General features: G+C 38.1%; 1 protein-coding gene and 1 long non-coding RNA gene across 31 annotated transcripts in view; one reads left to right on the forward strand and one right to left on the reverse strand.

Moving 5' to 3' along the window:
• Window positions 1-3344: 3344 nt before the first annotated feature.
• Window positions 3345-12932, reverse strand: LOC106876971 (uncharacterized). Of its 2 annotated transcripts, none has more exons than XR_001410312.3 (3): window positions 10141-12931; window positions 8968-9071; window positions 3345-4661 (listed from the first exon to the last, which is right to left on the reverse strand). It is a non-coding gene; the product is annotated as an uncharacterized LOC106876971 (long non-coding RNA). The 2 variants fall into 2 exon arrangements; XR_001410313.3 differs by lacking the exon at window positions 3345-4661 and adding an exon at window positions 6438-7562 and having other exon boundaries at window positions 10141-12932.
• A 1170-nt stretch (window positions 12933-14102) lies between these two features.
• The window catches only part of LOC106876966 (transmembrane and coiled-coil domains protein 1), a 307482-nt gene continuing 305110 nt past the window's right edge, over window positions 14103-16474 (forward strand). For all 29 annotated transcript variants that reach the window (XM_089340109.1, XM_089340122.1, XM_089340096.1 and 26 more), the window contains exon 1: window positions 14103-14271. The gene's annotated coding sequence lies outside the window, so the exon portion shown is untranslated. The remainder of the gene's footprint in view (window positions 14272-16474) is intronic.

A 16474-nucleotide genomic window follows, 5' to 3' on the forward strand; every position in this document is an offset into this window, starting at 1 on the left:
GATTATTATTATTATTAAGGTGTGGCAAGCTGGCAGAATCGTTAGCACTCTGGGCAAAATGCTTAGCAGTATTTTGTGCATCTGTATATTCTAAGTTCAAATTCCGCTGAGGTCGAATTTGCCTTTCATCCTTTTGGGTTCGATAAAATAAGTACCAGTTGAAGACAGGGGTTGATGTAATCGACTCATCCCCTCTCCCAAAATTGCTGCCCCTCAAATTTTGAAACCATTATTATTATTATTATTCTTATTATTATTAAGGTTTCATGCTGGCAGAATTGTTAGCACGCTGGGCAAAATACTAATGAAACACTGGGGTGAATGTAAATGACTAGTGCCCCGCCTGCAAAATTTCAGGCCTCGTGCCTTTAGTAGAAAGGATTATTTGGGCTTTACTGAGGCAATGACTAGTGACCGAGACCTTTGGAGATATGCTGTGCTTGAGAAGACCCGACAAGCCAAGTGAGACCATAGCCCATGTAATTAAGAAAAAGTTAGCTAACATGGAGGGCTTGAAGCCATCTGAATATTGGAAAAGAGTTATCTGCATCATGATTCATGCTGGATAACGAAATGCCGACGTCATCACTTCTGTTTAATGTTCTGCAAACACTGTGAAGGTTATGAGATGTGATATCGAGAGCTGCAACAGAGACTACAAATCTGTGGCCAGCAGGAAGGGGCACAGTGCACATGCTGACTGCATCTGCATGTTGGGATTCATCTAACAACTGCTGGACAAGGTGATGGAAGATCCAAACAAGGAAATCCAGGCTTTGGCAAGCAAGATGGGTCTTGAACCTGTATTGAGGCTGTGATAGGAGCTGAGGGTAGCAACTTTAAGGTAACTGTTACCTCAGTCATAATCTGGTTGATATGTTTGGATGTTTTCAAAAAATGCTTTTATTTTCAGATGATATGTGTTTTCTTTTCCTTTTATGCAAACTGTCAAATTTAGCCCAAACACCCACTCTCTGCACAGTAGTGAACAAAAAAGAATGATTAATATTTCTTTTGAATTTTGGAAAAGTTAGTAAACATACAAATTTGCAATTGGTTTCGTAAATATGGTTAACCATTAACTAAATTCTGTGTAAGTTTGTACAGTGGTCTTAATAAAAGTTCATAACACCAATACTAGTTTCGTCCAAGTGAGAGAACAATCAAACCATAAAATGCTTCAATTAACTCAAAACCATAATAATGATTGAAAGAAATGTAAATATGAACTTAATACAGTTTGATGTTTGTAGACCTTTGTTACAGATCATCTCTGCACATCGATTGCCACAGGACATAAGTTTCCTGCACAAGTCAGGTGTTACTTTCCTCTTCTAATATCTTCCATAAATTTGTTTTAGTAGGTTTTCAATTGGATTTAAGTCTGGATTTCGTGCTGACCACTTCATTACTTGGATATTTTCACTAAAGAATCCAGTGACACGCTTTGCAGTATGACAAAGGGAGTTATTTTGCTTGAAAATGCATGGTTGATTCGGAAATGCTCATAATGCTGGGATCACATGCTGTTCAACCAAATTCAAATAGCTATTAGCATTAATAGTCCCTTTAATCTACACTAGAGGGCCAACTCCCTCAGAAGAAATAATTCCCCACACCATGACACTTCCTCCTCCAAACTTGGTAGATTTCTTCAGGCACTTGGATTTTAGCTGATCTCCTGTGAAGTGTCTAACATACAGTCTACCATCAGAACCTACTAAATTGAATTTGCTTTCATCACTAAAACGAACTTTTGACCAGTTTTCATCCCTCCGGTTCAAATGAGCTTCTGCAAAAGAAAGTCTTTTGCTGATGGTAGGTTTTGTTGCCGGAGAACAAGTCTTTAATCCAAATTCCTTCAGACGATGAGACACTGTAAAACAGCTCACTTCTGTACCATTATTTACTTTTATTTTCTTAGAAATTCCAGCCGCAGTCTCACAAAGGATCGTTCAATACGTATCGTTTCATGGCTCGATCATCTTGCATGGTGGTTTTGTGTGATCTACCAGTTGCCTTTTTCGGTTCAAAACCTTTAGTTTTTTCATAGAGCTTAAGAACATGTGAAACTGCACTCTTAGATCTCCTTATGTCTTGTGCAATAGCCGAGAGAGTCATTCCTGAAACTTTCATCCTGACAATCTCTTTTTGGAGGTCAGGAGTAACTTTAGTGCGGTGTGCCATGTTCAGCAGCTAGCACAATACTGAGACAGTAGTAACGTTAAACCTGCAAATGCAAACAATGTTTGAAATTTCCAAAAATTTCTAAAGGAATCTAATCATTCTCTTACTTTGCACATGAGACATATGGACGGAACTAGTGTTAGTGTTATTAACTTTTAAGACCATTGTACAAACTTAGATTTTCTAGAGAATTTAGCTAATGGTTAACTGTGTTTATGAAACCAATTACGAATTTGTACGTTCATTAGCTTTTTCAACATTAAAAAAAATGTAAATCATTCTCTGTTTTTGCTTGTTACTGTATGTATGTGTATATATGTATATATCTCATTTTAACAGATATATTTACCAAAGTTACGTAAAATTATCTTGAAATACTAAAGAGTAAATTTATTCAATAAAATTGCCATTGGCTTCAGCCATGATCTCCAGATGACTTTGGAACTCTTCTGGATGGTCTCCTTGTTTAAATTGGTGAATGCTGCCATAATAGTTGCTTTCTGTTCATCTTTAGTGCTACAAGGAGTTTTGTTGGTCTACGCTCGACTGCGCCCCACACATAATAATCAAGGGGGTTGCAGTCTGGGGAGTTAGGTGGCCAAATGTTAGGGGTGATGTGGTTGCAGAAATTGTCTGACAACCATGATTGAGTTTTGCTTGTGTGGCATGGTGCAGAGTCCTGTTGCCAGACACAGGGTCTTCCACCCTCTTGACCCAGGGCAACATTACCTCCTCCAAGCACTTGATGTCGGCCTGTGTTTAAACTTCTGGCATGAATGGCAAGCAGTACAGCATGTCGTTTCCAAATTTCTGGCAGAGTGAATTGCGTCCTGGTGTTGTTTTTCTCACAGACTGCCCAGCTGACCCTATTATACTGTGTGGTCAGCAAAATCAAAAATAAACTATGTGCATGTGTGAAATTAAAAATACAAAATGGTGAAAATTTACTCATCATACTCTATATATGTATGTATACATGTAGCAGTAATAGGGATTTGAAGAATCAAACAGTTCTCACACTGATGTCTCTGCCAAATCCATGGCTAACAAGAGCAACTGTGGCTGAGGTTTGGCTAAACCTTCACATCATTCTGAAAATCTAGGAGATACAATGGTAGAGAGAATGTACATAGATAGAACAGATAAAAGAAGTGAGGTGAAGAGAGCAGATTTTTATTCCATTTGCTTTCAGCCATTTTATAATGTTATAATAGATGTTACATCAACACTAACATACATATAAAGTGTACATATATATATATATATGTGTGTGTGTGTGCATGTGAGTAGCCATTTATACAAGGGTGCTGAGAAGGGAACTAATAGACTAGTCATTGGAATGATTTGTGGTTGTTGAAAGCATCCTCTAGTACAGAGAGTAAGCTCAACCTATTGCACAGGCAACAAATGTACTAAGCATATTGCCATTTATGATTTATCTTAAGGGAGTAATAGCCATAGACCGACAAATTCAGTAAAAAGTCAGTAATTAAACACAGTAAGGTTAAAAAAAAAAATGAATTTCAAAGGAAGATATGGATACCAAGATATAGCAGCTATTATCCAAAGAAAGGTTGATTGACCATTAATTTAAATGTATAATAGAATAAAATAAAGAATGAAAAGACATGGTCAGTAGAAAGAGAGAGATTTAAAGGGAGAGTACAAAATCTAGATAACAATGGCCTGTTTGAGAAATGGGACCCACGAGAGGTAGTGGCTGCAGTGTTGCTGGCTAATCTCCATAGCAACATCATGACTGGTGTGCAGCTGAGCACATCATTTGTTCCCCTCCATCTTCTGCTGCTTTACCTCTTTTTTATTATTTAAAAAAATTTTTCTACCTTTTTTAAAAATTTTTTTATTTGTATTTAAATGTTGTAATTTAAAATGTGATCTATTATATAAGTGACTGTAGTAGAAATAAAGCTTTTCATGTTTGTAAATAAGGTTTAACAGAAAGTTTAGAAACAAAGCTTGAGTTGTTGGAATTTCATGCACTGCTGGTCTGGAGTGATGGTAGCATATTTCTAAGTATATTGATATGTTATCAGCATACACACACATTCTCATTATATGAATGGTCACGAGCATATTAGCATGCTCATTCATACGCAATACCAACCACATGGTTCCAGGTTCAGTCCCACTGCGTGGAACCTTGGGCAAGTGTCTTCTATTATAGCCTCGGGCCGACCAAAGTTTTGTGAGTGGATTTGGTAGACCGAAACTGAAAGAAGCCCATCGTATATATATATATATATATATATATATATATATTTATGTATGTGTGTGTGTCTGTGTTTGTCCCCCCACCATCGCTTGACAACTGATGCTGGTGTGTTTAGGTCCCCGTAACTTAGTGTTTTGGCAAAAAGAGAGCAATATAATAAGTACTAGGCTTACAAAGAATAAGTCCTGGGGTCAATTTTCTCGACTAAAGGCGGTGCTCCAGCATGGCTGCAGTCAAATGACTGAAACAAGTAAAAGAGAAAGAGAGTATATTCATATACATGTATACATACCCGCTTTCATGTACACAGACACCCACATGCACATTGAGATCATTAAATATGATTATAATCCACTTTGGTTAATTAACCAATTGTTAATCTTCTATTCTATCATTATTTTGAAATTAGTGCTATATTATATGTGTGTGTATGTGAATATGTGATATATATATTTATGTAAATATGAATATATATGTGTATATCTGTTGTGCATACATATGTGGAGGAAGGGATGAAAGTGGATGATAGTTTGATGTATGATGCTGGTGGTCGGTGGATTCCTTTGTATGTCTCCTTTAACTGAGGATAAGTCTGCTTTGGTTTTGATGGCTTTAATTACAATCTCAGGCTCCAGTATGTCTATAGAAATTTCAGATTATTTGGTATTTTGTGTTTATGTTCAAACATAAACTAAATTAGATAATTGTAATTATATTTTCCCATTGTATACTTCAATGATTTCTTGTTTTTGTTTGTTAACTGCCTCTTTTAGACCACACTTTCTTCTATACATATGAGCATAGAAATTGAATGCATTACTAGCTCAACAAATGTTGGCTATGTCCAAGTTGATGTTACCTGTTAAAAATTTTACCTGATGATAGTGAATTACATAGTATGATGTAATCTCATACAACCACATTAAACAAAATTCCACAGAAATGGCTGTCATAAATTTTAAACACCATTTAAAATTACTTTTTATACCTACATCACATCAACAATCCAGTGGTGACTCAGACCTATGGTTATTAATTGAATTTGATACTTGCATATCTGTGGTATCCTGCCAGTACTTGAAGCCTACAATGTTATTTTATTTCACCGTGAGCACAATGTCCTTGTACCTAGCTATTTCTGGTGTCCTATATAATGTGCCTTGATTCTTAAGAATCCTCTTAACTAAATCATATATATATATATATGCATGTACACACACACACACATATATACATACTTACAGACACACATACATGTGTGTGTGTGTGTGTGTGTGTGTATATATATATATATATATATATATATTTATGTGGAGAATGGAGCAACAAATACGAGAAGAAGCAGTTCTGTTGGGCTAGTTAGCCTTTGTTTTATATTGTGGAGGTTGAGGTTATGTAGTGAGTCATTGTGAATGTTATGTAATAGTCATTTACGTACGTTTCAATCTAGCCAATGGTTTGGCAGATCTCGTCAGAATGTTGAGGAGTATGTTGAGAGTTCGTGGTGCGAGGGATGTAGTAGAAGTGATTGGTGGGTATATTAATGTATATGGTGGTGTAATAATAGCGATAGGTAAAGCAAGCCTTACGTTTTAGTTGAAGTTGTGTTGGTCTTCCTGTAAGGGGATGTAAGGTGGGTGCTATTTAAGCTCATTATTCCGGTTTTAATCAAGTGCATCTCCACGTGATTTTATGATTGAGGGATCCGTCGTATATTTATAGCACCGGCGGTGTTAGTACAGGGTAGCAACCTTAAATTTAGGTGAAAAGGGGGCTAACTCTGGTCTTATTCGTATCTACTTATAATTAATAATACTTAGAGGGAAAGTTCTTTTATGCATATTTAGTTTAGCTTAGGAGGTGTAGTGTATTATATATTTAATTATACTTAGAGAATGAGTATTTAGTAGCGTGAAGACAGATTAGACTAGATTCATATCTCCTGTTTAATAGGTCGTTTACCTATATATATATATATATATAGGTAAACGACCTATTAAACAGGAGATATGAATCTAGTCTAATCTGTCTTCACGCTACTAAATATATATATACATACATACATGAATATATGCATGTATACCGTCATTTAAAGTTTGCTTTCCATGCTGGCATAGGTTGGACAATTTGACAGGAGTCTGCAAGCTAGAGAGTGGCACCAGGTGCCAATTGGCTTGCTTTCTATGAACGGATGCCCTTCCTAACACTAACCACTTTACAGAGTGTGCTGGGTGGTAGAGGAAGTATGATGGATGTTGGCTATAAACCACATGAGTAAAGTGAGAGGGAATGGAATGAAGCTAACCTAACCAGAACTATTCCTGTGACCCTAAAATGTGACAAGCCAGGGCTTAAAAGAAAAATAGTAGGGGGGTGGGGGTGGACATCAAGGAATTAAAGCCAAAACCGAAAGTTATGGAAGAAACTAAAGTTAAAACTCTAAAGTATAAAACTCTTTACTAAATATGTAAGTGTTGAGTGAACATAGAGCCGATAATGACATAGAGTTCATTAAAATTAAAATAGGCTTAGGATCGCTGGTATAGGACCAAAGGAGAATGGTAGAAATATTAGAAATTCCTGAATTGAAGAGATAAAAATATTGTAGGATATAGTGAATAAAGTGAAGCTGTTAACTCCTGTGAGAGAACAAAAAAAGCAGGCAGAATTCTGGTTTAAACATCCCATATAACTTCTCATAACTTTTTAATTTTTTAGAATTTTCAGAAAATCTTTTCGCATTTGTGTTCTACAAATGGAAATTCATATGACTAAAAAAAAAAAAATTATAATTTGTTTTTAAAACCCTCCTTCCCATACCCATAAATCCTGAAATTTCCACACTTTTTCGAATTTTTGTCTTTAAATCGAAGTTTAAAATACGACGGACAGTCCGAATTTTTTGCTTAAATCCCAGCAATGGACTACACCTGGGTGCATCATCATTCCATTAAATGTGTTTATGGGGAGAAAAATATTGAAAACCATCGATACATGTCAGAGTGGTAAGGAAATGAGGGCGGTATCACGCGGTCGTGGGATGTGCTAAAAACAACAGCTAAATCTCCCTTAAATCACATAAATTTTTTTTTGTATAATCGTCTGAATTCTCGTGTGCAGAACACAAATTCGCAAAAATTTCCTGAAATTCAAAAGAAAAAGTTATGAAGGATTACATAAGGTGTATAAAGCAGAATACTGTCAGAAAGGCATATTGCATAAAGAGTAGCAGAATTCAGGATAAAGTACGGTAAAATGAATTAATAGAGTATTGCTAGCGTTAGATGTATAAATTTTAGAGAGACTTTGAAAGGATTATACTTTAGACTAGCCCCTGAGGTACATAGAAAACCCAAAGAGTATGCAAGTATTGAGCCGAAAAACACGCTTGGACAGCACATGTATTTGCTCCCAGATAGAGTGTAGTAGGTAAGAAACGAAAAATAGAGTGGAAGAGAAGTAGAAAAGCTATAAGAGATCGGTGTCGAGGTATCAATGATGAAAGTGTACAAGTATTTAAGTTAGGGAGTTAAAAATTAAGGGATGAATTGAAAGTGAAAAAAATATAAAGTTTAAAAAGAATTTGAAAAAAAAAAAAAAAAAAAAGTAAAAAATAGAAATGATTAATAAATAAATATAAAAATAGTGATACAATAAAATGCTAATTCTTTAAAAATGAACAATAAGAAATGGCAATTTTTTTTCTACGATTTGTCAACAAAAATAAGAATCACTTCTGTGGCGAGGGAGATGTTATCACCAGGATTCGGAAGATCAAAGTAGCTGCCAGGCTGTAAGGCATTGAGGATGCGGCAGGTCTCGTGATTCTGCATTTGGAAGGAAACGCGCTAGTACTGTACCTCAAAATGGACGAAGCGGACCAACTGGACGGAAAAATATTGAACGGCACTTAAAGGAAGCGTGCACGGAAGGTTCGTAAGCTGCGTTTGCCAAACTAGGAAAAGCGAGGTAGATGGGAGACAGGCCCATCGCCAGACTTTGGTACATGGGTGTGTTGTGGAATGTTCCGGGCAGGCACGAATTTGTAATAATGCTAAAGTGGATCCACTAAAATGGAATAAATCTGAGGGCGCACCATTGAATAGCGAGTGGGGGTGGGGCATTGCTGTCCAGTGCACCTCCTTAGCGACGAGCATGGTGGGAGAGTACGCGGACGTGTATGCGGCAGAAATTCGAAGGTTGGCCACGATCTCTGGATTTATGGGGGAAGGCATAGAAAAAGCAGCGTGGCTGACGCTCATGAAGGGTTTCCCCGACGAGATATCTGTGCGGCTGCAACAGCTGCCGGGCAGCGAGATGTCTATGATTGAATTCATTGCTCAAGCCCGTGTGTTGACGTGAAACGCCGGGCGGAATGCAGTGACGATGGCAGCTGCGGAAGCCTACAACGTCAGGCGGCGATTGATGAATAATGGCTCGTGTTTTAGGTGTCAGAGTCTGCACATAGCGAGGGATTTCAAGGAGCCGAAGACCGAACCAGTTTGCTACAACTGCAGCCAGAAAAGAATTAAAGGGAGACTACTTACCTCGGTAGTTTCTTCCTGCAAGCAAGTAGAGGCTCTCGGACAGAAAGTGCTAAAAACCCTCATTGACATGGGTTGTACAACGGCCTTATTGACCTCAAAGTTGGCTGAAATATGGAATAGTATGGGTAGTGTAAGGGCAGTTGATGACAGTGAGATTAGATGTAAAGGTAGCAGTAAAGTGGAGATGTTGGAACAGGGAACAAAAATAAGTCTGCGAGCAAATATGTGGTGATGGCGTTGATGTAGTGATGGACATATACACGATCCACCACTTAGGAGGCGTCACGGTTAGTGAAGACAGGATGGTGATGTGAGTTTGCAACAGGAGAGTGGAGAGAGCCCTGGAGAGAGCTATGTTGCATACACCATCGTAGATAAGGATTTCCAGGCAGTGTTCGACGGTCAGCGGTGGATACTTGAGTGGCACTGGAAAAGAAAGCCCCTAACGTTGAGGAATAGGGTAAGCTGTTATCAGCATACCCTGAAAAGAGATGTCAGGAGCAAGTTCCAGGGGTAAGTGGAGAGATGATCGAGGAGGGTACTAATCCCTTGGAAGGTGGAAGTAAAAAGCGGAGTACTGCTGCTAATGGCAGTGGTGCAGCCAATGAAAGGCAAGGTCAGGTTGGTATTGGACTTTTGAGAGCTGAATGTCCACGCATCGTACCACACAGGCGGCGAGCTTACCGACCTTTGCAGGGAAACATTGCGAGAATGAAGACAGAAGACAAAGGCTTCCACAATCGTCAACTTGAAGTCGGCGTATCTGCAGCTACACATGACTGAGAAATTATGGAAATATCAGCTACTAAAGACATAAGGACCAGACATATAGTTTAACGATGCTGGATTTCGGGCTGAATTGAGCACTGAAGATCATGGCGACAATCCTCAAGTCTATTGTGGGAAAGGCCACCAATTCTCATATTGACAACACTTAAATCGTACTAGTGAACATAAGCGTTTAAAAAAAATGTTGAAAATACACCAATTTTGAAAAATGTGCTCTGGGAAGCGGTCGCTCCCCTTGCTCCTCAATTAGCTCAAATTTTTCTGGTGGTAACGGAGTTCATCTAAAAAATAGATAGTGGACATATGTAATGCTTTTTTCAGGGCAATAACAATAATAATTTTGTTTTTATTGTCTGGGTTTTCAAATTTAAAAGAGTTAAATACCTGTTGCATTTTGGATCCAGTAATGTGGAGACAAGTTGCAGCCAGCACTTTTCCATCTTTTACCATATCTACTGCAGCAAGTCGATAAAAGTCATGCTGTTGTTCCTAGACCTTGTAGCTTTCAGCTAAATTTCCTTCGAAGCTCTGTTGTTCTGGTGGATTCAAACTTATCCTGTTCAGACTAATTGTAGTCGCTTAAAATGTGTCTAGAGTACTTCAGTTTCAAACAGCTTGCATGTGCATTTGATGCGCATATAAACAAAGTTAAAGGGGGAGAATAAATACTCGAACTCTGTCTATACCTTTTTTTTGTGGCAGGAGGTTAACCTTACTCTGACACCATGTTATGTCATGCTATAATGATATAGATAACTAGATAAAATAAGAGGAGGCTTTACGTGTGGCTTATTAATCAGGCAGCCATAGTTGAAATATTGATTCACTCTGAATATTTTATTAAAATATGACAAGTTAAACAAAACAATAAGTAACAAGCAAGCTTAGAACTGAAGGGAAGTAACTCAATGCATTTCAGTGTTCCTTCTTTCGTTAATTCATCTGCTTTTGTGTTTCCAATTATATTTGTGTGTTTAGGTGTCCAAATAATTGTCACTCGTTTATCATTTTCCAAACCTCTGTAAAAATTAAGAGTTATGGGCACTACCCTTAATTTTTACAGGGCCTCTGAAACAAAAAGCAGGACACCCTGAAAGTCGAGATAGTTTGCAATGTTATAAAGGTATATAAGGCGGTGGGTTGGCAGAAACATTAGCACGCCGGGCGAAATGCTTAGCGATATTTCGTCTGGCTTTGTGGTCTGAGTTCAAATTCCACCGAGGTCGACTTTGCCTTTCATCCTCCCCCAAAATTTCGGGCCTTGTACCTAGAGCAGAAAAGAATATTATAAAGGAATATGAGAGATATGATTGACCATGATAAGTTAATAAGCCAGCAGCTTGACACCTGGAGAAGCAAGTACATGCTATCAGACAGTGTCATAGGGTACTGAACAGATGGACCACTTAACTTAGGGATTCGTTCAATCTTGACCTCCAGACAGATTAGAACTGAATCGAGGTTATGAACAGAGTAGCCAGTCTTATCTAGAAATAGGCCGAGAAGATGCCATACATATCCTCTGTTACATATTAAAATCTGACCATTGTGCTTTGCTCTGTTTTTGTCTGACTAGGGTGGGGTGTCTGCTCATTCACTTCTTGTAGAAGGGACATGTTGTCAACAACCTCTGCACAGAGGGCCGTGGTTGATGATGCACAGAAATGCACTTGAGGCTTTGGCATGTACGATGATTAATGGATGGTAAACAAGTGAGGCCATGTTCCTACAGCTCACCTCTTTGACAGAGATGCAGTACTGAATCAGGTAAATACCAAGATTGGGCATCAGGCATCTGAAATGTTGTCGGACATCCACAACTCTGTACTAGTTAAGAAATGCGATCACAATAGTATTCATCTGAAAGTTAGCTGTGGGTATGAGTGACAATATTTATAGGAAAACTCTGGATGACAACCAAAACCAACAGGTTGGTCTGTTCTGGAGGACTTTTAGTCTGAGAGTATTGGACAGTTATCAGAAATCCCTGATTTAGCAGTACTACTAGGGAAACATTAGGCATGAAAGTGCCTAGCTCGTCCAAGATGTATGCTGAATGACAAAACCATTCTGCATACACCAGATCAGTCCCGAACATCACTATCTTGTGGAGTTTTCCTGGAAGCAGTTATTATGGGTAGGATGGATTGGACTAACAGCTGAATCCATTGTGAATATCGTCCTTCGAAAGAGCAGACAGCGTTCTTCTGTTTGATGACTCTGCTAAAAAAAAGGTTATATGGTTGGTGCAACAGAAAAGGTTGAAGACAGACACTTTGCTCTTCGGTCAAGCACCGATTGACTTTTTAAAATTTCAATTGCAGAGAAAAATGAGGATGGCGACAAAGGTTCCCACTTCATTTCAAAGTGAATTTGTTTAAAGATGGGTGGGATTTGTGAACAAAACACCACTGAATGGGCCTATACTTAGCATGCACCTGTATGCAAGAAAATGACAGCTGGAGAGGGTACCAACCCTTAGTTATCAAGATAATTCAGGATTCGTAAGGATTTTTGGTAGTCTTTTAGGGATGACAGTACCCTTTTTTTATTTTCAGTTTCATTTCCTTTTTCGTTTTCTCTCTTAACTTGCACACATTTTGTAACCTGTCCATAAAATGTTTCCTTCAGTCATCACCCTTGTGACCGGAGGGAAATTGATTACTATTTCTAGAAAAGTTTAGCGCTCACATAAAAGTTCTCGTAATAGATACCATAGAGGTTTGATGTAATCGTTTAGCCCCAGGTCAGCGTTGATCCAGCAAACTTATGATCAAAAGTATTTTTAGATATATTGTATTTAGAATCACATTATTTAGTGTATCCTTCATTTTTTAAAGACAGTAAGATATGATATCACGAAGATTTGGTTGTTATTTCTTGCAAACAGAATTACAACACGGTTCTTTAGTTATTGCGAATTTCATATGGTTGTAATATCTAACCGTTATCGTTAAGACAACCACATGAAACGCGAAACAACAAAAGAGCAACGTCGCTGTCGTTCGATTTGCTAGAAATAGCTAGCAAATATCCCTGAAATAGATAATGAGGAGCTGAGTTTCATATGGTTGTAATTATCTCATCGTCATCGTTAAGACAACCATATGTAACCCGAAACAACAAAAGAGCATCATTGTTGTAGTTCGATTTGCTAGAAATAACAGCCAAATGGCCCTCAAACTGATAATGTGGATCTAAATTTCCTGCATTTCTAACGTTTACGTATAATATAATTTCTAACGTCTAATGTAAAATAGCAAGGCAGTGCTGAATGAGTAATAACTTTATAGAAATATAGTGTGGTTTTTATACATCGTATGTGGTATGGAGCAGTACAAGTCTTAATACATTGACTTTAATTTAATTTTTAGTATATTCATTCAAGTGGATAAGCTTGCTGCTGATGTACACTCATAATAGATTCTCTGGATTCTGGATTTCTGGCCCAGTAACAAGAGCCGTTTGTTGACAGAGTACCGAGTCGGGAGAATATTGGTAACAGATAAACAAGTCTGTAAAATAAATCAATAATAAAACAACGAGGAAGCATTTACGCGGTCAAATTACCAAGTAGAAATAGCAGCCAGAAGCTTTCAAATCCCACCCTACCATTTTAATTAGCTCTCTGCACTTTGAGTTTAAATCTCGACGAGTTTAATTTCATCTTACATCCTTTCGGAGGTCGACAAAATAAAACACCGGCATGGGGTGGTGGATTGGCAAACTTATTAAAGCATCGGACAAAATAAATGGTTCGCGGTATTTTTTTTTCCGGTGGCTCTTTGCGTTTTGAGTTCTGAGACGGCAGATGAAAACCGTTGCCCTTTTAAAACAACTGCTTCCGATTTTCTTTGGTTTGTGTGTCTGAGGAGAGACAGGTAGACAGATGGAAAAAGAGAGAAGTGATGGAGTGAGGTAGAGGTCGTCATTATTGCCATTACTCTCTTGGGTACCGCTTGCAGAGTTCACTCAATTGAGAATTAGTCCCTCCACCCTCCCCCATTCACCTGGCTGGAAGTCCCTGAAAAAAAAAATGCTTCGGGTAGTCTTTTCTTCTCTGACTAAAAGGTAAAAGACCCAATAAAAAAAAAAAACAGTTATCAACTGTCGACTCGGCATAATAGAACTAATAACTAATTAAATAGAACACACACACGCATATATATATATATATATATATATATATATATATATATATATGTGGGGAGAGGGAGAGAGAGTAAAACGAGAGAGACACAGCTGTGGCTGTGATAGTACGTCTGCTAAATCGAAGCTCACCCGACCCGCAACTCCCATCACTACGATCCCAGAATGCCTAGCGACCGACGTCAGAGCTGCTACCTAGTTCCGGTTGTAGTGGCGGTGGCTGAAGCTCTTTAGTGGAACATCTGTCAAAGGAACAACTCCTCTCTTAACACCAACCACCACCACCACTACAACAACAGCACTAACAACAACAGCACCAAATACTGCGGGATATTATGTATACATTACTTTAGGGAAAAGCTGGCAGTAAGTACAAGTGATATTTCTGCTTTGTTTTAGATGTTTGACACCTCTCTCTTCCCCTTTGTAAGCTGCTTTCGATTTTCTTTGGTTTCTGTGTCTGAGGAGAGAGACAGGTAGACAGATAAAGAGAGAGAGAGAGACAGGTAGACAGATGGAGAGAGAGAGAGAGGTGATGGAGAGACAGGTAGACAGATGGAGAGAGAGAGAGAAGTGATGGAGAGACAGGTAGAGGTCGTCATTATCACCGTTACTCTCTCTCTCTTCATCTCTGTTCCACCGTCGACATGGCAGTTGCCTCTCATATTATTACACAACAATATTACTTTCTTCATCTCTGTCTTCCATCATCGCCTCCACCTTTTTTCTTTTACCTTCACGACAGTATTTATTGCTACACGCTCTCTCCTTATTCTCTCTCATTTACCGCTACTATCCCTCTATTCCACCACCTTACACCACAAGAGGGAACTCTTGGTTGTTGCTCTAATTCTAGCAAAAGCAGTCAAATCTCACTCAAAAACCACACACTAAAAAAAAAACCCACCCCCAAAAACCACCCGAAAACGGAAAGTAATGCACGCGTTGTGGATAACTTAGTCCCAGATACCCTACCTGAAATAAAAGGACGATCGACACACCTCAGTTCACTTATTGCACACCTGGAGCTGAACGACACTATGACAATTTCACCACTTCTAATATACGGCAATGTTCTTTCTCTTCATCTCAGACATGTCTATTATCTCTTATGTTACACGACAACGCTACTCTTCCATCCACTCCATCAGTCCTCATCTATTTTTGCTTAATAGTGTCATCACTTCACCTTCTTCTTGCTTAATAATGTTACTGTCTCTTCTTCTTACTATTACCGTTTCTTTTTTCCACGACAATTTTTTTATTCACTCTACCTTTTTCTACACCACTTTCTTCACGACCGTCTCTCTGTTCGTATCTCTCTCTCTCTCTACCTGATGCCAACACCACTTCTCATTGCACAACATTAAATCTCCCTCTCTATTCATCTTCATAATTTCTATTTGCTCGACAATATTTCTCTTTCAGCCATCATCACCATCATCATTTTTTCCATGCACGATAACATTACCCTTTCTCTCTTTTTGATACACTCTATCACGCTTCAACACCACCACCACCAGCACCGTCTCCTTGCTCGAGACAGCATTACTCTCTATATCCATTAAACAACAACCATCAAATCTTACTATCTGGTTCTTATTTCATGCAACTAACGCTGTCTACTTTTTGTTTCTTTCTCACACTTACCTCCTCTCTTTATCTCATCTACTACCACAATCCCCATGTGTCCCTCTTCCCTTTTATCTTCCCATCAATGCCGACATCTACCGTACAATATTATTATTTCCTACAGCTACTCTTTCTAGCACCATTTCTAAACGCGACAATGATTCACTTCACACTGCCGTCATCTTCGATGATAACAAGTTACATTTATTGTGTGAGCTTGTTAGAATATATATATATATATATGTATATATGTATATATATATTATATAAGGGGGAGAGAATTTTTATTTATATAAATGCCAAAAAGAAAAAAAAAACTGAACTCAAGTCCATCTGGACCAAGAACTCAATACACGAAAATAGAGAAATATATATATATTTTTTCGGGTAACTGTTACTTTGATATTCGCCCAAACTGTATGTGTGTTTAGACATTTTCCAGCCATGTGACAAAAATGTCCTTAACATTATAAGAAACAGTTATATATATATGCCATAGGCTAATTTTGTCCTGCACTCCTGTTTCTCGTGGACTGCTTTTTTCATCATCATTAATGGAAGTATGTGGTGTAAATATTTTTTTACCTTTTGTCATACACCCTCTAGAAATTAGTTTCCCTTTTACAAGGGCTGTCATAGAGAGTCATTCATCTATGAAGAATTGTTTTTTTTTTTCCATCCGTCATCAACATGTACATTGTACAATGCATTAGCATCCATGGTAAGCGGTTCGAAACGCAACATCGCCAGTTTTTCCTCGCGTTTGACAGGATTAAAAGACTAACACACACGCGTTTAAAAATATCTCTATTAGCTGTTCACATGATGGACATTATTTACATAAAGCGGAATCTTTTTTATTCGCGTCTACCTTTCTTAGTTTCATGCAGCAAAAGTACAAAGTATTCAGTACTTGCTGCATGAAACTTCATTTGCT

Source organism: Octopus bimaculoides, chromosome 23 (assembly GCF_046866305.1).
Source record: "Octopus bimaculoides isolate indiv1 chromosome 23, ASM4686630v1, whole genome shotgun sequence".
In the NCBI taxonomy this organism is placed as follows: domain Eukaryota; kingdom Metazoa; phylum Mollusca; class Cephalopoda; order Octopoda; family Octopodidae; genus Octopus; species Octopus bimaculoides.